The sequence below is a fragment of the Castor canadensis genome, chromosome 11, assembly GCF_047511655.1.
Source record: "Castor canadensis chromosome 11, mCasCan1.hap1v2, whole genome shotgun sequence".
NCBI classification, from domain to species: Eukaryota; Metazoa; Chordata; class Mammalia; order Rodentia; family Castoridae; genus Castor; species Castor canadensis.
This window is the reverse complement of record NC_133396.1, coordinates 17,409,059-17,432,334: the sequence shown is the minus strand read 5'-3', so window position 1 is coordinate 17,432,334 and position 23,276 is coordinate 17,409,059. Positions and strand designations below refer to the sequence as shown.

The window sequence follows — 23,276 nt, the reverse complement described above, 5'->3', positions numbered from 1 at the left end:
TTAAGATGGAAGGCCCTGAGTTCAAGCCCCAGTACTGCAAAAAAAAACAAAAAACAAAAACAAAAAAAAAAACCCAAAACTGTGCTTTTGCCAGACATGATTGTCCACTTCTGAAATCCCAGGAGGCCGGGGGTAGAGGTATTGCAAGTTCAAAGCCAGTCTGGATTGCATCTTGAGACCTTGTCTCAAAAAACAAACAACAACAAGCCTTTGTTTTTATATTAGCCTTTTCTTTTGGAGAGATTTGATTACCATTAAGCTTGTTTTCTGAGAAGCATAAGAACTCTTCACAGTCAAACAAAAATACAGACTACAGATTTTATAAAGGTCCAAAGTATGGTAGGGGTGGGTGTTCAGGACTGAAACAGAGATGGCTTTTGGTAGATTTTGTCGTAGTCATTTTCATAGTTGTAAGTATTGGGTTGAACTGAGTGGCAGTAATAATTGCTCAGAAGAAGACCTGAAGACTAGATTTAATTTTTTTCCCTCTGATTTTGAAACCTTGCTTCCTAATTGAATATGTGCGGTGTTCCTCCCTTCCCCTTTGTTCAGGCTCACAGGTGGGGGTATTTCATAAGTGTTAGCATAGCTATTTGACGCCCAGAATTTTTCATGTTGAACACCAGAGACTTTATAACTAGAGCCTAAAGAGGGTGTAGATTGTATACATACATTTGTGTGTGTGGTTGTGGGACTTTTTTTTTTTTTTTGGCCCTGGAGATTGAAACTAGGGCTGGTGCATAATAGGCATGTGGTCTCCCACTAACCTACACTGCCAGTCTTTATGTATGTATGTATGTTTAACAAAGTTAAATGGATACTTAACTATGAATGGTCCAAAATTACTATTTTTCTGTTTTTAAGGACTGTTGAATTTTGGTTCTCTTTAAGCTTTGATCTCATTGTAAAGAGAAATTAGGTTTTATCTCCATCTCCATGGTGACAGGAATATGGTAAGCACTCAGTAACTCAAATCTATTCATTTAAAAATACAAAGGAAATTTGAAACCTATTTGAAGTTGTTTTTCCTTTTTTTTTTGGTCAATACTGAGGTTTGAATTTAGAGCTTCAGGCTTACTAGGCAGGCATTCTACCACTTGAGCTACTCCTCCAGCCCTTTTTTTGTGTTGTGCAGTTTTGAAATAGGCTCAGTTTTGCCCAGGCTGTCCTCAAACTATAATCCTCCTGATCTCTGCCTCCTGAGTAGTTAAGATTACAGGTGTTAGCCACCAGTGCCTGGCCTGGTTTTTCTCTTTAATTGTGCCAAAAACACATAACAAAATTTGTCATCTTAATCATTTTTACCTTCCTCTCCTCTCCTCTCATCCCTTTTCTCTCTCTTTCTCTCCTCCTCTCCCCCTTCCCAATTTAACATTCTTTGTGTCTTTGTTGCCTTTGTTTTGAGACAAGGTCTCAATTTGTAGTGAGGGCCTCAAACTTGAAAGGGATCCTCCTGTGTTAGCTTTCTGGAGTGCTGGATCAGCTTATCTTAACCATTTTTAAGTGTACAGTTAAATAATATTAAGTATATTTACATTGTTGACCTGTTTTAAACTACTGTTTAAACTACAGTGCCTTTATCCTTCATAAATAATAGAATTTCATTCTGTTTCCAACATTGAGGGTAAAGTTTGTTTTGTAAATAACTTTATTTCTTAGTGTCAAATTCAACACTGTGCAGGTATTATTCTGATTTGTCTTACTTAGCTCTTTCTCTAATTCACGTGATTTGACCTAGAATTTAACTACATTTATGGGACATTGAGGTAATTTGTGACAAGTTTTTTTTCAGTGTACCAAACCTTTGTTATAAATAACCACTTCTGAAGAAAGCCCTTTTGCTCTAGTAAAAATGATGATACTTCCTCAGGGTTTATAGACTGGGTAGTACATGTAATTTTTGGGCTTACACTTTGTAAGCTTTTTGTTGTTTTTCAGTAGTAGGATTTGAAATCAGGGCCTTATGATTGTGATACACTTTGTAAATTCTTTACATTGACGAGTGTACTGTCAACTTTAAGTTCTTTTTTTGTTATTATTTTGACTTTAGGACTCAACACACTGAACGTACAATCATTCACTATTTTTTTTTTTTGTACTGGGGGTTTGAATTCAGGGCCTTCACATTTGGCCACTCCACCAGCCCTATTTTTGTGAATGTTTTTTCAAGATAGGGTCTGTTTGCCCTGGCTGGCTTTGAACCTCGATCCTCCTGATCTCTCCCTCCTGGGTAGCTAGGATTATAGGCATGAGCCACCAGTACCTGGCTCATTCACTAAAATTTAACCTGGTCTCTTAAGACATTTTTGTCAAAAGTTTAAAAATTATTTCAATCCACTTGTAGTCCCACCACTCCTTGTTGAGGCAGGAAGGATTGTGAGTTTGAGGCCAGCCCAGGCTACATGGTGAAACTGTCTCAAAAAAAAAAAAAAAAATTTTTATTTATTTTTTTTTTTCCAACCCATGTAAGACCTTTACAAATAGTGTGACACTCCTTGGGGGCTCTAGTGCAGATATCTTGTCAACGAATAGGTTAGAGAATAGAACATGCTAACTCTGAAATGAAGTTTTCTGTGACAGGATATAAAATCATACTTTATAAACAGGGTTTATTTTTATGTTTTTATATTCTGCTCTCCCTTAGTGTTTACTAAAATATTTTATGGGGGCTGGCAGAGTGTCTCAGGCAGTAGAGTACCTACCTCCCTAGCAAGGACAAAGCCCCGAGTTCAAACCCTAGTACTGCCACAAAAAAAAAAAAAAAAAAAAGTTGACATCCTGAGTTCAATCCCCAGTACTGCAAAAAAAACCCAAAAATCCAAACTTTTAATGTATGTGCCAGGTAAATGACAGTTAGTGTTAAATAAAAGACCTATAGAAAAGTTATGTTGACAATATATCATCTTTCATGCAGGGATCAGCCTGAATATTTAATTGATATATTGCTTCAACACAAAGAAAACCCTGTTGATGAATATTATGGACAATTGGATGTGTTTAATTTTTTTTTTTTTTTCTTTTTTGGCCATACTGGAGTTTGAACGCAGGGCTTCACACTTGCTAGGCAGGTGCTGTTATCACTGAGCCACTCTGCTAGCTGATTTGTTTAATTTGGAATGGAGCAATAATTGTATTTTGAGGCAGCTGGATTGGATTCAGTTCTGGAAATTATTTTATGACCTTTTGGCAACTTTGAAATGGAATCCTTACTTTGCTGTGAAATATGTTTAGTCAGTAGGTGTAGCCCAGAAATGGTGCCTAGACTTCCTTTGTTACATTGTCTTAGAGCTGTTTGATGATTTGACTGATTGTTTCATCACAAATTAAAAATTCAACCCCTGGGGAAAATGAATGGGGTCTGATATTGTTTCATAACTCACCCTATCTGAAAGGCTCAATGAATATATTTAGACAGCCAACATAAATTTACTGAGGTAATAAAATATTCTAGTTGTACTGGCTGCCCATAAGTAGCATAAAGCATAGTTCTGTCCTTCAGGTTTATTTCCTGGTCTCCTAAGTCTTGCTTTTTAATTATTGTAGATATTGCAAGGTTTATTCAGTCCAGGGACCATATTTTATACTTGGGTATATTCTTTTCATGTGGATAATGAAGTATGTGATCAGTCTGAATATTTAATTGACATATTGCTTCAAACTCCTTGAGAGTAGCCATTCTCGTGTTTATATAAAAGTACTTGATGCAGGATATTGGGGAAGTGCTTTTGTTGTTGTTGTTTTATATTTTTCTGGTTATTTTTGTTTTGTTTCGTTTTATATTGAGACAGGGTCTTGCTTTGTAGTCAAGGGTGACCTCAACCACTATCTTCCTACCTTAGCCTCCCAAGTTTTGGGATTGCAGGCCTGTGCCTACCACACTTTGCTGAAGGCAGTATGTTAACATTTGGTGGAAACATCGGATTTGGGTTTGAGTTCATTCTATGTTGCCATTTCATTTAAGTGAAGGGAAAATTTAACATCACTGATTTTCCTCAGCCATAAATGGGAATTAAAATCTCCATCCCTCTTTTCACATAGTTGTCATAAGGATGAAATAAGTGAAGTCACTAAAAAAAAAAGTTACATCAGTACTTACTGTCAACATCTCTATTAAATTGTGCATATTTAGATGTGGGATTTGGAGAGAAGGTTTCCAGGCTGTCCTGGAACTCATTATGTAGCCCAGGGTGGCTCTGAACTTTCGATCCTATTTCTGCCTCCAAGTGCTGAGATTATAGATGCTCCATATTTAGGTTTTTTAACTTAATTAGTGATAATCCATTTTAGGTCTACATGTTGTAAAAATCATAAACAGGGATGTTTCTATCTTATTACTCTCTAGTTCCAAGAATTATCAGTAGTAGTAACTACTATGTGTTATATGTATTAGACATTGGACTCCAAGATCTGTGCTATTATTGTTGTATGTGTTTTCTGGCTTCCCCCCATGCTACCCATACTGGGGGTTGAACCCAGGGCCTTTCACATGCTAGGCAAGTACTCTACCATTTATACTATACCCATAGCCATTTTGTTTTTGAGATGGGGTCTTGCTACCTTTTGCCGGGTTTGGCCTCAAATTCGGGATCCTCTTGCCTCTACATATTGAGTAGCTGGCATTACAGGTGTGTTCGTCCATGCCTGGCTTCTGTTTGGGGGCCTCTAAATCCCTAATTTGGTGTGTTGTAATACCTATGAGCTCATTTGTCATCTCTTTTTTGAGTCTGACAGCATCTGAAAAGAACATCAGTAAGGGCCAGGCATGGTAGGGCATGTCTGTAATCCCAGCTTCTCAAAAGGTAGAGATAGGAGGATTGAGGTTCTAGACAAGCTAGAGCAATAGGTAGTGAGACTCTTTATCTCAAAAACAAGTTGTGTGTAGTGGTGCACACCTGTAATACCAGCTATTCTGGAGGCAGAGGTAGAAATTTGGTCAGTGGCTAGACTGAGCAAAAACACAAGACACCATCTGAAAAACAAACTAAAAAAGGACTGTGGTGTGGTTCAAGTGGTAAAGTGCTTGTGCACAAGGCCATCCTCAGTAGCATCAAAAAAAAAAAAAAAAAAAAAAAAAGAACCTCAGGAACTCAATAGTGTTGTTGGGGAAAAAAATTGGATCCCTCTTGTCATACCTTACCCCAACTTAGGTTCCAAATGAATAAAAGACTAAATGTAAGAAAACAGAAGTCAAAAATAATTAGGATGAGCCATGGGAGAATTATTATTATTGTTGTATTTTCAGTGCAGGGTATCAAATCCAGAGCTGCATATGTTAGATAAAACTCTATACCACCGAGCGACACCCCAACTAAGAGTTATTTTCAAAGTAGTACTTGGCTGAGTGTGATGGCTCATGGATGTAGTCCTAGCTACTTGGGAAGCAAAGAGCATGAGGATCATTTTCAGTCCAGCCCAGACAAAAAGTTAGATGTGTGGTGGCATATGCCTGTAATCACAGCTATAACGAAGGCATAGGTGGAGGACCAGCCTGGTCAAAAAGTAAGACCCTATCCAAAAAATAAGTAAAAGGGGAGGGAAAAGGCTTGAGATTTGAGGTATAGCCCAAGTGGTTGAGTATATGAGGCCCTGAGTTCAAACCCCCACTACTCCAGAGTGGGGGGGCGGATTGAATAAGGAAGTTTTTCTAAAAAGTGAACCATTAAGAGAGGATAAATTTGGGCTGAAGACATGGCTCAGTAGCAAGAGCACCTGCCTGTCAAGCTTGAAGCCCTGAGTTCAAACTCCAGTACCACCAAAAAAAAGAAGAAAAAAGTAAATGGGAGGAAATATCTATGATACTTCTTTCTTCCCTGTGGTGGAACTGGGGTTTGAACCTAGGGCCTCAAGCTTGTGGTTTACCACTTGAGCCACACTTCCAGCCCTTTTTGCATTAGTTATTTTTTGAGTAGGGTCTTCTTTGGACCACAGTCCATCTGCTTTTATTTCCCATGTAGCTGGAATCAGAGGCCTGTACCACCATGCCTAGTTTATGAGTGCATTGCTAAATTTTTTTGTTTAGGCTGGCCTTGAACTGCCATCCTCAGGATCTCCACTTCCTAATATCACTAATATTTCAATATAGGCAAAGGACAAATTTCCTTCATGTATTTATTCAGCATGAGAAATGGAAAAGGGGAACATTGTATATAGAAAAGAAAAGCAAATGGCCTTTAAGCATTTGAAAATATTCTGAACCTTCTTGTAATAAATATATTAAATTGTGAGATAGCATTAGATTGGAAAAGGTTAAAAAATTGGCATGGTCAGATTATGGGAAACAGTTACATCATGATTATAAGTAGGAAAAATCACTACAGAGAACAATTTGGATTGCTTAAAGATTAAAATGCTTGTATTCTTGGGCTGAAGGCATGGCTCAAGGGGAGCACGTCTGCTGAACAAGTGTGAAACCCTAAGTTCGAACCCTGAAATGCAAGTATCATTGAATCCAGTAATTTGATTTATAACTATCCTGAGCTTACTCTTGCAATGAACTAAATAACATATGATTGATGTTAATTTGTTATATCACTGTAACAACAAAAGATTAGAAGCATTCTATTACTATATTTCATTGACTAAGACTTCATATTTTAGTAAAGCTAAATATATCTTATCAGTGGTATTATAGTTATAATTAGCGGCAAATGAAACAATGTGTTTTATAGAATCCTTAAATGGTGTAAAGGAAAGTCATGCAGCTCTAAAAAGATTGGAGTAATTTGGTATGTACCTAGTATGTATAGAAGTTTCTAAGAAACAAGGTACGGTACAGTGTGTATTATAAACTATACGTGTTAAATGATGCAGATATGTAGATATAAATGTCCTTCCTACTTAAAAAATTAGACTTTTTGTGTGAAAAACTTCCCTGGGAAGAATTGGCCATTTTTTTAAACGAATTGAAAGCCAACGTCCAAATTTAACTAGTTTCTAAAACATAACTGAAACATGGAAAGCTGCCTATTTATGTAGTTTAAAAAGTTGTTAGCTCCAGCACTACCAAAAGAAAAAAAAAAAGTTAGGATTTAAAACCAGATGAGGTGTCTGTAGCTGCTTTTACTTAGAAGGTTGAGAGAAAAGGATTGCTTGGGCCTAAGAGTTCAAGGCCAGCTTGAATTCCTGTCTCAAAAAAAGAAAAGTAAATTTTAAAAAGTAAAAATTGTTAGGATATAAAATACTTAAAACATTTCTTCCTGATTACCAAATAATTAAAAAAAAATTTTTAGACAGGATCTTACTGTATAGCTCAGGCTGGACTCCAACTTGTTGTGATCCTTCTGCCTCTGCCTACTAAGTGCTGGGTTATATTACTGTGGCTTTTTTTTTGGGAGGGTACTGGGGTTTGAATTCAGTGCCTCACACTTTCTAGGCAGGTGCTCTACCATTTGAGTCACTTCTCCAACCCTTTTTCTTGTGCATGTTGGGTATTTTTGAGATAGGTTCTTATGAACTATTTGCGTGGGCTGGCCTTGAACCAGGATCCTCCTGATCTCTGCTTCCTGAGTAGCTAAGATTATAGCCATGAGCCACCACTGCCTGGCTTAATATGGCTTCTAATACACAGTTGATTTCTATGCAATAGCATTTTGTTTATACTGAAATAGTTTTTCCTATAAATTAGAATTCTAGTTTTACTTGGAATGTGTTTTCAGGCTTGTCACGCTTAATTAATTATATAAAGTTTAAAAAATTTTTCTTAAAACCATTGACTAAAAAAATGTGTCACAAGAACATTATTGTCTGGGTATGGAAACTGAGGTGTTTACATTCTGTGGGAGTATGGGGTATGCCTATAAATGTGTATTTGCTTATTCATGAAGAGAAAATTCTTTGTAAAGGTGGACTCTGAAGGGAAACTGAGTTTCTTTTTGCTGTAATTTAAAAAAGTGATAGATATTTGTATTAACTTCAAAAAATTTAGAAAACAACTGTCCTGACCTAGAGTATGTAGAATGAAAGTACAGCAGGGTTATGGGTATTTCTTTAATTTTTTGTGTGTACCAATTAGGAAATAAATGTTGAATATTGCTTGGGGAAAGCCTGCATTAGATAAGTCCCAACAATGTTTATGCTACATTTTGTGACTGAAGGAAAACTAGACTTAAATAAAATACAAGTATGTACAAATATGTAGTGTTACAACTTAGGCTTTATTGTGATATTATAATATTGAATATTGAGCATGATGGTACAAATCTATAATCCCAGCTACTCAGGAAGTAAAGGGAGGAGGACCAGGTGTTTGAGGCCAGCCTGGGCTAAAAACCCAATGAAAATAAAAGGGCTGGCTGCATAGCTCAAGCAGTGGGTCCTGTGTTTAATCCCCAGTATCTCCTCTGTCATTGTCTCCCCCAAATCTTTAAAATTTCATTTACCTCTTAATTTTTATTTATTTTGGTAGTGCCGTAAATCAAACCCACTACCTCATGCATATTGTGCAAGTGCTGTATTATGGAGCTATCCTCCAAATCCCTATAAGCTTCTTGTAAAATTTTGTTCGTTTGTATTGAAACAGGGTATCTTGAACTGATCTCAGCTAGGGTAGCTGGGACTATAGGCTTGGGTGCTGAGTAGCTTTTTTTTTTTTTTTGCTGCTGGCATCATACTCAGGGCATGCTAGGCAAATGTTCTGACTACCACTGAGCTACATCTCCAGCTTCACTAACTTCTTAAGGAAAAAAATCATGCTTTGCCTGAAATAAAATAGTTTTCCTTTAATATTACAGCAACATACATTTTTCTGGATAGAATCTTTGCAAAAGTGAAGTTGTCCAACTTCCCTTTGAAATTTATGTTTTATTTTGATAAAAGAAAGTGACAGTACATAATTATTATGGACCAAATATTGGTCTAAAATCTAAATATTTCTCATTGTCCTATTTAATGAGGTAGGTATCTGTATAGCCTGTTTTATGAAGTGAAGCAGTTTGGGAGATGTCATACAGCTGCTGAGTATAAGCCTGACTTTGAGATCAGTGTTTCTACTTTATACCTTTTCCTTTTCAGAAAAAGCTGAAACTGAAAATAGGAATGGATTAGGGGAGGACAGCAAACATGTAGCTCCCCTGAATCACAGAGCAAGGTATGGATTGTCAGAAAGGTTTAGTTAGGCTGGGTATGATGACACACACCTGTAATTCGAGCATTTGTAAAGTGGAGGCAGGATCTTGTGTTTGAGTTCAGTCTGAGCTATATAGTGAGACCTATCTCAAAAAATCAAAAAAACAGTTTATACACAGAACTCATGTAGCCTAGGGAGAAAAGCCTCTATTCTTTGCTAATTAAATGGAGCTGAGAGTCTTTATACATTTGTCAAAAGCAAGCATATTTAGTAATGCACAAATTGGATTTAGTAAGATGCGGGTTCTGTTGAGCCTTTATTTTATTTATTTATTTTTTTCTTTTCCACTTGAGAGAGGATCTCTTTATGTAGTCCAGGCTGAGCTGTCAGGTTTATTGTTGTTGTTTTTTCTTTATTTTTAAAGTGCTGGAGATTAAACCCAAGCTTGGGCATGCTAGGCATGACCTTTACCATTGAGCTGTCCCAGTCCCTGGCCTCGAACTCTAAATTCTTTGCCTCAGCCTCCTAAGTTCTGTGACTGCAGACCTGATCAGTTAACTATGCCTGGCTGCCTTTGACTTTTTTTTTTTTTTTGGGTGGGATTGGAGTTTGAACTCAGGGCTTCATGCTTGCAAAGTAGGCACTCCCACTTGAGCTGCACCTCCAGTCCATTTTGCTCTGGTTATTTTGATGATGGGGTCTTGTAAACTATTTGTCTAGACTGGCCTCAAACCTTAATCCTCCCACTCTTAGTCTCCCAAGTAGCTAGGATTACAGGTGTGAGCCACTGGTGCCCTGCCAATTTATGCTTTATATAAGGTAATTGTAGTTGACTAAAGTGCTCATTGCTAGTTGGAACAGAGAATGCCTATTACGCAGTGGATTTCATACTTTTTTTTTAAGCAGAAAATCTCTCTCAGTATTTTTTAATATTGAACCCCAATATATAAAAAAAGGAGGAAGGGACCTGCACAATTGTTTCTGTTGAAGCATAGTTGTAGGTCTCCAGGAACCTGGAACTAGAAGGAAGTGACAGGAGATTGGTTAGAATATGCCCAGATCTCATACTCAGTTTTCACCATGTCCTTAGAACTTAACAGATATCTACTTTAATTCTTATAAAAGGCCTGTGAGATAATTATTCTATTCCTATTATGTAGAAGAATAAACTGAGTCTCATAGAAGTTTATTAAGTTGTCAAAGGATAGCCGGGCACCAGTGGCTCATGACTGTAATCCTAGCTACTCAGCAGACAGAGATCAGAAGGATTGTGTTCAAAGCCAAACTGGTCAAATAGTTGGCGAGACCCTATCTTGAAAAAGCCCATCACAAAGTAGGGCTGTGGAGTGGCTCAAGATGTAGGCCCTGAGTTCAAATCTTAGTAGTTCCAAAAAAAAAAACCAAAAACATGTTCAAGGATAAATGACCAGTAAAGAAAAGAATCAGGATTCAAATTTGGTCTTTCTGGCTTCAGAACTCATGCTCTTCATCTACTCTGCCAAATGTGGAAGGCTTTAATGCTGCTCTGATTTGGAATTTTATTTTGTAAGCCAGAGGCAATTTTTGATCAGACGAGAGCCATATATTAAAGATGATTTCATCTAAAACTCACTTCAGATGAACAAATTTAGATTTCTTTCTTTCTTTTTTTGTTACTGAAGTTTTAACTCAGGGCCTCACGCTAGTCAGGCAGGTGCAGCTATTGTTTGAACCACTCCGCCAGCCCCTTTTTTGTAATGGGTTTTTCAACATAGGGTCTCGTGAACTATTTGCCTGGGCTGGCTTCAAACCTTAATCCTTCTGATCTTTACCTCCTGAGTAGCTAGGATTATAGGTGAACCCCTGATGGCTGGCGGGTTTGGTGTTCTTGTCTTAGTAATAAATCTAAAACCCAAACTCAGATTGTCTGATTTTTAGCCTCATTACTTCTCCCTATACCAGCTGGGAATTTGTGGTGGAAGTAGACTACTAGTCTGGTTAAAGTACGTCTGAGGGTGGAGAAGGATCATTTTAAGAGGTCTGGATGTGAGTAGATAAAGACTGGGAATGGGGTAATAGCAGTGGAAATGGAAAGCAGGCATAGATATGATGATAAAACAAACCAAGTAGTATATAGCCAGTTCATAACATGTGTCTGACTAGTAAGCCCCTATTCACTAGGTTTAGTGTTAATCCTTTATCATGGCCAACTTTTTTTTTTTTTTTTTTTTTTTTTTAAAGGCAGGGTTTTGCTTTGAAACCCAGGCTGACCTGGAACTCCATGTGTAGCCATGGCTGGCCTAGACTGGCCTAGAGTTTGGGATTCTTCTGTCTCCATTTGCTGAGTGGTGGGATTACAGATACGTACTACCATGCCTGGCAGGAAATTGACATTCTAAATAATAGTTTGCCCAAGACCTTATAACAAATAAGTGTATGATCTGGTGCCAAGACCTATGTGGTTTGTTTTTGTTTTTTAAAGAGAGTCCTTTGGGCCTGGGCTGGAGGGTAAAAGAGACACTTTCAAGAGGCACTCTCAAGTGGCAGAGTACCTGCCTAGTAAGTACAAAATGCTGAGTTCAAACCCCATTACTGCCAAAAACAAAAAGGGAGTGAGACCTCATACAGGTTATTTATTTATTTAGCAGTGTTGGCGATCAAACCCAGGGCCTTGCTTGCACATGCTAGGTAAGCACTCCACCACTGAGTTACATCCTCAGCCCAAGTTATGCTTTCAATCAGTTTACTGTAATGTACCTAAACTGTAGGTGCAGACACCTTTAATCTCTATAGAGTTGAAATATAATGTAGTATTCTAGGCAAGAAAAAAAAATGGAGGTAGTTCTGAATGTGATATTTTCTTAGTGCATTTAAAGTGATTTATATACATACACATTTTCCTCATGATTAATATAAAATTCACAAGAAACTTCAGAATAAATTGAGAGGTAAGGACCTTGACCATAAAAAGAAAAGAAAAAGAACCTTAACCAGTTTTTTAGGAATGGTAATTGATCTCCAGGAAAAAAGAAAATACTACAACACGTGTCTTATACTAAATTTCCTCCTTGATTTCTCTACCTTGTACAATTTTTATGTCTCTTTTACCCTTATTAGACAATAAGCTTCTAAGGGATAGTAACTGTGTCTTTGTGTTTTCTGTTGCTACTTTTCATGGTTTTTATTCTGTAATACGTTTATTGATTCCTGAGAATGTTCCAGATCTGTACTAATTCTTCAAGTGTGAATAAGGTATAACCTCTGTCTGTCTGCTCATGTCTAAAAGGGAGACATATGTAAGAAATAAATATGTTACAGTATAATGGATATTAAAATGGGGGATTAATAGAAAATTGAACAATTCAACTTAGAATTTCAGTTGATTTCTGTAACAATTTAACATGTAAAAAACCTCAGATTGTGAGAAAAGGAAGAAGAACAACAATTTCTCATTTGCCCACCTGAGCTTGCTAGTAGATAAAGATTCATGCAGCATAGGTATCCGTGGGGTGGTAGAGTCTCTTCCATAAAGAACAATGGTTATTTTAAAATAGGAAAAAATGTGAAGATTATAAGAACACAAAGTAAAAAGCGCTTTTTATAAGAAATCCTTTTAGGCTGGGTGTGGTAGCTTACTTCTGTAATTCCAGCTGTTGGTGGAAGTGGAAGTGGGGAGGATCTTGGTTCAAGACCAGCCCAGGCAAAAAGTTAGTAAGACCCCATCTCAACCAATAACTGGGCATGGTGGTATATGCCTGTCATCATCCTGTGCTAAAAGGGAGGCTAAGATTAGGAGGATTGAGGTTCCAGGACAACTCCAACAAATAAGTTTGCAAGACCCCCTTCTCACCAGAAAAAAGCTGACAGTCGTGGTGTGCATCTGTCATCCCAATGACTTCAGGAAGCAAAAAATAGGAGGGTCCTTGTCCATATAGCCTGAGCAAAAAGCAAAACCCTATCTTCAAAATTAACCAGAGCAAATAGGGTTGGAAGTGTGGTTCAAGCAGTATAGTGCCTGCTGGTCACATGCACAGTTCAGGCTCACAATAGGAAGTGGTTATGCCATGATTAGAGAAGAATAATGGCCACTCAGATCCTGCTAAATGTTGGCATCTCAGTGGTAATCTGATTTTTTTTTTTTTTTTTTTTGAGACAGGATCTTACCACGTAACCATGCTGGCCACAGAATCACAATCATCCTGCCTCAGTTTCATGATAAGTGCTGGAAATTTGGGTGTGTGCCACCATGTCACGCACATCCTCTGAACTTGGTATATTATTGGGCGGGGAGGGGTGGCTAGCTGGCATAGTACTGGGGTTTGAACCCAGGGCCTCAAGCTTGCTGGGCAGGTGCTCTACCATTTTAGCCACACTCCCATTCTTGAACTTTTTTTTTTTTTCCTAGGGTCGGGGGGCGGGGGGGGCGGTACTGGGGCTTGAACTTAGGGCCTTCACCTTGAACCACTCCGCCAGTCCTTTTCTGTGATGGGTATTTTTGAGATAGGGTCTCACAAGCTTCTTGCCTGGGCTGGCTTTAAACCGTGATCCTCCTGATCTCTGTTTCCCAAGTAGCTAGGATTACAGGCATGAGCCACCAGCCCCCGGCCTGCCATCCCTGAACTTTTTAAAGGAAAGTAGAAATTCAGATTTCCCTGTGAAACTTCCTAATAGACAAATGGCTCAAAGTCTAAAATCATGTAGGACAAATAAAACTTATGCCAGATCCTATATTTGACCTATAGGTTACTACTTTCTGAACTCAGTTGAAATTTTACTTGGGCCCAGCACTTGGGAGACTGAGGGAGGAGGATCTCCAATTTTAGGCCAGCCTGAGCTATATTAACAAATCAAATTAAAACAACAAAAAAAATCATGAAATTTGACCTAGGTTTAAATTCCACCTATGCACTGCGACCTTGCTAAGTATACCCTTTTCCTTTTCTTTCTCTTTTCCTTTCTCCTCTCATCTCCTCTTCCTCTTTTTCTTTTTTTCCTTTTTTTTCTTCCTGCCTTGCTCCCTTCCTTCCTCCTTTCTTTGATAGGAATCAAATTTAGGGCCTTGCACATGATAGTCAAGGTCTACCATTAAGCTACACCTTAGACCTTATCCTTATTTTTAAAAGAGTTGGGATTGTTCCTAGAATGAAACATAATAGCATACATGTTTTATGTGCCTGTGTATCTCATTTTCATCTTAAGTCTCTGTAGTAGAGTACAGTGCCACTTGATTAAGGAACTTAAATGTGTATCTGAGGTCAAACTAGTAAGGAGGCTGGTGGAGTGGCCTCGAATGGTGGAGCACCTGCCTAGCAAGCATGAGGCCCTGAGTTTAAACCCCAGTACCACCAAAAACAATAACAACAGCAACAAAAACTGGTAAGGATAGAGCTAGTTTATTGTACAAATCTTCTTAGCTCTACTTCAGTCAGTGCTTTCTCGAAGTCTATTATTAGACCTATAGTTCTTAGCAAAATTTGCTTGAGTGCCTTATTTAAAATACAAATTTCCAACCAGCACAACTCAACTAGGTCTGGAATGAGGTTTAGGAAGTTACATTTTAAATAAGCTCCCCCTAAAATTGTAATGCAGTGGAATGGACCATAGCTGAAAGAACATTGCTTTGGACTCAATAAATAAAATAGGCTTTTAAGAAAATCACCTTTATTATAGCAAGGAGACAGTTGTTTTTTTAAACTCATCCAAAATGTACTAGTGAGTTTTTTGGTCTCATGTAGTACAATGCTATATATTTTTCTTTAGTTTTATCCTTGGCCTGATTTACATTGTTTCCCACCTTATTACTTACAGACATCCTGCCCTTGTTTAATTTGCATGATTAAAATGAATCTGGTAAAGCAGGATAATTAGCTACAAAGTGGAGGTGCCAAGAAATTTTTTTATTAACTCATATGCAATTATTTGTCTTTAGGCCTTTTGAAGCATGAAGTCAGACAAAACTTGCCATAGTAATGTCTGTCAAACTGGCTGGCCATTCTCCAGCATCACATTTATCTGAAGGGCACTCTTCATGAAGTCAACTAATTCTGCCATTTCATCTTCATTTACCTTACAGTATTTCAGGGCAGCCAATTTAACCTTCTTTCCTCCCTCCCCCTCCCCTTTTCCTCCTTCCCCTTTCCCTACCCTTCCCCCTTCCCTTCGCCTTCCCTTTCCCCTTCCCTTTTGCCTTTCCCCTTCCCTTTTGCCTTTCCCCTCCCCTTTCCCCTTTTCCTTTCCCTTTCCCCTTTCGCCCTTTCCCCTTTCCTTTCTTTCCTTTCCTGACAGGGTCTCACTGTGTAGCCAGACTGGCCTTGAACTCTTGATCCTTGTGCCTTTAGCTTCCCAAAGGCTGGGATTACAGTATGTCTATCACTCTTGGCTCTAACTTTCTTGATTTTAGGTTTTGTCTTCTTGGAAGTGGTATAAAACTTTGTTTTCTTAGCAGTACTATGCAGTCTGAACAGAAGATGAAGGATGGACTCCTTTAGACTATTATGTACAAAGTGCATTCATCTTGTAGTAGCTTACAAGCAAATCTCATCCTTTGCTGATTCAGAAGGAATTCCTTATCCTGGATTTTGGCCTTTTATTATATTTTGTATTATCTGAGGTTTTAGGCGTGAGCATAATGGTCTTTCCCTTAGGTTGACTGGTTGGTTTGTTTTGGTGGTGCTGGCATCCTTCAGGGTTTTTATGGGTTTTTTTTGTTTGTTTGTTTTGTTTTGTTTTGTTTTTGTTTTTCAGTGGCACTGGGGATTGAACTCAGGGACTCATGCTTGCTAGACAGGCACTCTTACTGCTTGAGCCATTCCGCCAGCCCCAGGGTTTTTATGGACACCTGCATCCTGATAGCAGTTTCCTGGTTGATGATGGCTTAGAAAGGACAAAAAAACTTTTTTCTTTTTCTTTTTTGTTTAAGTGAAGCAATGTATGGTATATTGTGATAATGGTTTCTTTGTAACTGTCAGGTGGAAATAATTGAAAGTACAAAAACTCAGTAGTTAATATTTCATAAGTAGGCACAAAGAGGAGCAAAAAGTACTTTCAGAGGTATATGGAATCATAGAGTTTTAAGAATTGGAAGAGAAATTTTGAGGGATCTTAGCAGAGACTCCAAGGAAAGAAGGGGTATTCTTTTGGTCATTTAAATCTACTCTATTTTCTGATTTTTTTCCCCCCAATATTGGGGTTTGAACTCGGAGCCTTGAACTTGTGAGGTAGGCAATGTACCACTTTAGCCATGCCCCCAGCTCTTTTTTTTTTTTTTTCCTTTATTTTTTTGAATAAGTTCTTGTGTTTATACCCAGGCTGGCCTGGACCACAGTTCTCTTATTTATGCTTCCTGTGTAGCTCAGATGATAGTCACATACCACTATACCCAGCTTTTATGGATTTAGATGGGTTCTTACCAACTTTTTTTGCCTGAGCTGATCTGTGATATTCCCAATCTCCCCTCCTGAGTATCTGGATTACAGATGTGAGTCACTAAGCCTGGCCAGTTTACTCTTTCTTAGATTCTGCATGGATTTCATCTATTACAATTTAATACATCGTGGATTAGTGTCTTTCACCATTCAGTACATATACATATGTATTGGGGCTGGCATCAAATTCCTGTGCTTAAGTGATCCTCCTGTGTCATATGAGTCTATAGGCACATGCCACTGTATTTTCTTACATAATCTGTACTGTACATTAATTTTGAGAAAGTCTTGGTAAAAATTATGTTGCTCTAAATTCATTCTCTTGACTTATATTGAGTATTTGTATAACATTCCTTTTCAAACTCAGTTGTCACTAATTTGGCTAATGATATATGGGAAGAATTTTTGGGTAATACTTCAGTTATTGATCCTAGATAATTATCTTCTCCATCCATAAATGACTTTGTTCTATTAACAACAAATGGTACGTAAAACATTGGAATTTGTCACAGCTCCTGTTTTAGAGTATCTTTTATTTTATCATTTATTTTCAAAAGCACCCACGTTGGAAATAAAAGGATGGCTTTTAAAAGAAATCCTAAAGCCTCAAGATGACTATTGTTCAGTAACATTCTGTTTAGGGATTTAAGTTTCATTAAGCATCTGTATCTTGCATTTGTGATCTCTTTTATTTGCATACCAGTCCTGAAGTGAGGATATCTTCATTTTGCAGGGCAGGCTATTGAGATTCATGCTTTGGTTGTAAAAAGTCACCCACGTTTTTAGATCCTATCTCTTATTGGAGAACTGAGATTTTTTTTTTTCATTTTTCTTTTATTATTCATATGTGCATACAAGGCTTGGTTCATTTCTCCCCCCTGCCCCCACCCCCTCCCTTACCACCCCCTCCACCCCCTCCCTCTCCCCCCCCTCAATACCCAGCAGAAACTATTTTGCCCTTATTTCTAATTTTGTTGTAGAGAGAGTATAAGCAATAATAGAAAGGAATGAGGGTTTTTGCTGGTTGAGATAAGGATAGCTATACAGGGCATTGACTCACATTGATTTCCTGTGCGTGGGTGTTACCTTCTAGGTTAATTCTTTTTGATCTAACCTTTTCTCTAGTACCTGTTCCCCTTTTCCTATTGGCCTCAGTTGCTTTAAGGTATCTGCTTTAGTTTCTCTGCGTTAAGGGCAACAAATGCTAGCTAGTTTTTTAGGTGTCTTACCTATCCTCACCCCTCCCTTGTGTGCTCTCGCTTTTATCATGTGCTCATAGTCCAGTCCCCTTGTTGTGTTTGCCCTTGATCTAATGTCCACATATGAGGGAGAACATACGATTTTTGGTTTTTTGAGCCAGGCTAACCTCACTCAGAATGATGGAGAACTGAGATTTTTGTAGCCCAGGCTCTTTTTTTTTTTTTTTTTTAGGAATAGTCCTAGAAAAATGTAGAAAGGAATTAATTACAGATAGAATACTATAGAGTGGTTATTGTGGAAGGTAAAGGAAGAGCTGTTTAAATACAGCTGGAAAGTCTTTAGGGGTTGTAGAGTAATCCTGAAATTGTAAAAAAATTCTCGATGTGGCTATGGAGCACTTAACCAATAGTAAGAGCTACAAATCTAAGAAGACATTGGAGTATTGGATTATTATAATACCATGAATTGGCCACCATCCATATCATTCCCTTAAATGTTTTCTACCCTTCAAACTTAAGAATTGAAGTAAACCACATATATTATTAAATCTGTATAACTCCTTTATTTTCGAGTCATGAAACTAAGATAGCTAATGATTTGTCATATGCTTAATTAATGATAGAACTATAGTTGCACTGAGTTCCAGGTCATCAATCTGTGTGCTCTTTTGGAATTCTTTAAGAGATACCCACATAGATTGAAGTGGTCCACATACATGTTTGGAGTATACTACTCGCTTCTCTTCAACTCCCCCCCCCCCATTTTTCCTACAACATTCAAAGGACTCCACCCTTCATCTTGGGCTCAAAAGTCAGTATACAAGTTCTACCCACTTTTTTTTTTTTTTTTAAACTGAGTACTTGTTGTTTTGACCCCTTCTAAATCTCATGTTTTGGGTTGTTTACCCCCAAATTATATTTATTTAAATTGGCTTTTTCCAATTAAACAATAAATTGACCATTGCATAGTGGTTAGAATAAGATAGCCTTCAGTGACTTAATGTAATTTTAGTAGGTCTTATGTAAAAACGTATGATTTCCTTTAGGTTATTATTCTTTGCTTAATTAAAAGTACCTTGGTTGGGGGAGAGAGAAAGTAGAATGATGGAGAGGTTGAATTCAACTAAGATACATTGCAAATGTCACAATATACCTCTAGTACAACAATAATGTGATAACATAAAAACAAAAATAAAAATACTTCATGAGTTCTCTTTATTGCGTCTTCTAAGGCTTGAGGAACTCATGTTCCAGGCTTAACATTCTGATTCCCTAACACCTCTGCCTTTGCCTCACCTTTGTCCGTCTCTTATTAACATGTGAGGTTATGTGATTAAAGTTGAACTATGTTAACCTAGAAAACTAGCTGTCATACTTTTTAAAATACTTGATGTTGATTCTTCAGGTCACAATTTAATTTCTGTGCCTATATTTGAAAGTCAAATTTGTCTGGTTGTTCTGTAGGTCATTAAACAGATCATGGGAAGAATATAGTTAGGTTTCATAATACTGGATAATTTGGACTCTATTTTGAGTAGAAAGTCTTTAAAAAAAATTAAAATTTCTGAAGGGGTTGGTTGGCGGTGCTTCACACCTGTAACTCTAGCTACTTGGGATGCAGACATAGAGCAGGAGAGCTCAGGTAAATAACCCTTGAGACCCTATCTTGGAAATACCCAACACAGAAAATGGGCTGGAAGAGTGGCCCAAGTGATATAGCACCTTCCTAGCAAGTGTGAGGTCCTGAGTTCAAACTCCTGTAGCACCAAAAAAAAACTCTGAAAGGAATAATTAATGTGCTCTATGCTTCTAGTTAGTGTTTATTAAGAGGTAGCATATATCATGTTAATAGTTATTAAGAAAAATATCTAAATGATTCTGAAAGTAATCATTTGTGTTTTTTTTCATGGCAACGAACAGTGTCATTTTCCGTAGAAATTTACAAAAGTGAAACTTTGGTTTAGAAATGACACGATTTGTTCAGTGTTCCTGAAAGTTGAATATAATCACTGTTTTAATAAAGGAAATTACATTTAAACACACTAATAAACTTTCATTAGAGTCCTATTTTGAATACTTGGAAAGCACCAAATAGTCGCCTTCTCAATTTTATATTATTCTTGATTTTCGCATATGTATTTGAGTTGCTTAAGGTAAGAAATATGCCAGGGCAGAATCTTGGCCTTTATAAGTTTGGGTCTTTTGGAACTGGATTTTGTCACTCCTTGATGGCTTTTATATTTACCTCTGCTTTATTAGGGTCAGACCTTAGAGTCAGCTTCAGCCAGCTTTTTGAACTGCTTATAAATTAACTCCACAGATATTCTGTTTTCTTCCCCTGTCATGTTAGAAGTTCAAACTGGTGACATTATTTTGCCTAATGATAATTTTGGGGACAAAACACTTTTTCTTCATCACTGCTATATGCTCAATTCCTACAGCAGTGCCTATATATAGTAGGAGCTAATCAATATTTGTAATAAATACTTGTGCTGAGTTAATCTACCTAGGGGGAAAGACAACAGAAATACATTGTGGAATTCTTCTGTTTAGAATCTAATTAGTGTTATAATTATTTTAGAAGGTTCTTTATTTCTGTAAGGAAATGATAGCCTTCTAAAGTGCGACAGATCACCAAATTATGATCCTGTTTTAATATTTTCTTTTGCTAGAATTTGTCTCCGTAAATATAGTGTTTCTTAAAAAAGAAAAATATAAGTGTTTCTCTATAGTCCAGCTCTTTATGCCAGTTTTCTAGATTGATACATCCTTAACTGCTTCATACTCAAAACTAGTTCTTGAGGCCCTGCTCACAGAGACAAGATGGTTATAGATAATGGGTTTTCAATTTTTGCTGCTAGTGATAGTTTTTTTGAGACAGGGTCTTGCTATGTTATCTAGATTGGCCTCAAAGTCCTTGGTTCAAGCAGTCCCCTTGCCATAGCCTTCCCAGTAGCTGTGACTACAGGTGTATACTACCATGCTCAGCTTCATACCTTATTCACTCTTTAGTTATAAGTCATAATGCCCTTGAGTTTTAGTCAGAGCCTGTAATAAAAAAGTATTTAGTCTATGGCCATACCACCCTGAATACACTAGCTCTTGTCTGATCTCAGAAGCTAAGCAGGGTCGGGTCTGTTTAGTTGTTGGGGGACCACCTGGGAATACTGGGTGCTTTAGGCTTTTAAAAAAAAAAAAAGAGCATTTAATAATTTCTGTCATAGTAGAAGTAAAACTGTTCTTTAAAATGTGGACAATTAGAGCTGAAAGTATAATGGTAGAGCATTTGCAAGGTCCTGGGTTTGATCCTTGGCACCACAAAAAAATAAAAAACAAAATGTAAACAGTTAAATTCCAGTTGATTAGTAAAACATTTACAGTTTTGAGAAAAGATCAGTTTTTTTTTTCTTTTTTTTTTTTTCTTTAAAAATATGGAACGCTTCACGAATTTGCATGTCATCCTTGCGCAGGGGCCATGCTAATCTTCTCTGTATCGTTCCAATTTTAGTATACGTGCTGCCGAAGCAAGCACAAAGATCAGTTTTTTCAATCAGATGAATACATCAATAAACAAAAAAAAATATTATTAATAATTTAAAGGACTTTAATATCTGCCACAGCTTAAAAGAAACCAAGAAACAGAGATTCTGGATTTAGTTATTTAAAAAACCTTGACTTTTCTAGAGAATACATATTACCAGATATTCTGTTGCTACTTTACCTTTTAAAAACTCATCACTGCAAATTGTTATTTAGGTATTCCAAGTGATGCTCTTTATGATAGACTTTATCATGGATAATAAATAAGTTTTTTTTTAAAAAAACAACAAAAATGGTGCTCTTCTTGTATGTATTATTTGGTGTCTTTTCCCACTGTGATTTTTTCTTGGTCTGTAGCCCCTTTAATAATGCTAAGAAATTACTTCTTGGTCCAGGCAACAATGTCACCTTCAGATTGTTTTGAAAGCTAGACAGTTTATTTTCTATGAGTTAACTGTTTAAGTGGAGAAAGTGCAAATGTGATGGTTCATTATGATGCCTGTTTTTTTTTTTTTTTTTTTTTAGCTTTTCTTCAAAGGTTGACTTTATCTCCTGCATACAGATAGATGTTGGTGGGCCTGGGAAGTCCTCCTCGTTAACAGAAAGTAAAGATCTGAGGGGAGCCAGTTTTATTCATTAATGATAGAACTCAAATGCACAACTTTGTTCATGCATTGAACATCTAAGGTTGTTTTCTAGACCTCTAATTGTTAAACATTTTTACAGAGGTGTTGAAACACTACCTCTCCAAGCTCTCTGTGTTTCTTTTAGCAAAGCAGTTGTCCAATTGATCCCATCCAATCTTTGTTGTGATTTCTTTAGGGAAAAGTCCCATCTTGGGTCCCAAATACTGATTCACTGGAATGAATAGTTTTGAGAGACTAGAAGCTAAAGCTAGTTTTTTCACTTTAAAGTGACATCCGAACCCATCCCCCAAACCCCTGCATTATTGAAGAGGAGATTGTTTATGCTCTCAAGTATCAGTACAAAAATCTCACACCCTGGTCTGACCAGTATGAAAACAGCTGTTGCAGTACAAAATGTCCTTCTGCACTCAGCTGAAACTGGGGGAGGGACAAAGCCCAATTGGTACTTTACCCTATCCTGTCTGCCTGCTAGAAGGCCTATTTCCTACCCTAATGGTTTCTGCCTAACAAATGGTGTTTCTTTTTTACAGCATTATGATCCTGGACTTGTTGTGGTGATGGTAAACTTAGCAGTGGTAATTTTTTATTTTCAGACTGAATTACTCCTTTTGTCATCAGTGCACCAATATGTTAGGCTTACTTTCTCTGTTGTAGCCTTCATCCTTCTGCTTGGTCTTTTTCATTTTCCTTTCCTTTTCCTTATGCAACTTGTCTGATCCTTGTTCATTAAAGGGTAATGTTAAGAAGGGATGTATCTGTTTATGTTAGAACTGCCAAAAAATCAGTTAAAATATTAAATTCTAATACTGTCAAAAAGTTGATTCCCCCTCTCCAATGTAATGGGCACTAGCACTTGCTACTGCAATTTATAAATAAATTAAAACAAACTTTGACTGCCTTAGAAGGCAAAAGTACTAATGCAGAGTTTATAAACAGGGGTTTACAGAGGTAATGAATTTGTACCAAAACTTTCTTGATTCTTATGAACACAAATTCTGACACATCAAAAATATTCCAAAATAAATTTCTTTGATGTTTGTTTTCAATTCTTTCATTAGACCATTTGTTTTTACCAGTAAATCCCTGATTGAGACGTTATGAAAGTGATATTGCACCGAGGAAGTCATTTTTATAACCTGTCTTTAATTTGGTCCTTTTGCTAAAGATTGCAGTCACTGCTTATTTATTATACCATTGGGCATAAGGTAGTAATGTATTTTCATTTTGTTTTATTTGCACTCTTTGGTATTATCTAAAAAGAAAGGCTGTGTTCAAGGTTTTTGTTTGTTTGTTTGTTTTTGGAGGTTTTTTCCTCTCTTTTCTTTCTCACACAAAATATTCTTGGACTGGGAGTATGGCTCAGGTGTAGAGCACCTGCCTAGCAAGTGAGAGGCCTTAAATTTGAACCCCAGTACCACCATCC

The 23,276-nt window shown here is 37.2% G+C and overlaps 1 protein-coding gene and 1 non-coding gene across 16 annotated transcripts in view; one reads left to right on the top strand and one right to left on the bottom strand.

Moving 5' to 3' along the window:
* Gpatch8 (G-patch domain containing 8) overlaps positions 1-23,276 on the top strand; it is a 98,975-nt gene that overhangs the window by 34,311 nt on the left and 41,388 nt on the right. For 4 of the 15 annotated variants that reach the window (XM_074045581.1, XM_074045582.1, XM_074045580.1 and 1 more), the window contains one exon: positions 22,384-22,428. The exons of 9 other annotated variants lie outside the window; for them this stretch is intronic. The gene's annotated coding sequence lies outside the window, so the exon portion shown is untranslated. Of the gene's footprint in view, positions 1-13,199; positions 13,315-22,383; positions 22,429-23,276 lie in introns of all 15 variants that reach the window. 2 more of the 15 variants (XM_074045584.1, XM_074045583.1) reach the window with 1 other exon arrangement.
* Positions 21,092-21,198, bottom strand: LOC141414246 (U6 spliceosomal RNA). Its single transcript, XR_012439308.1, has one exon. It is a non-coding gene; the product is annotated as a U6 spliceosomal RNA (small nuclear RNA).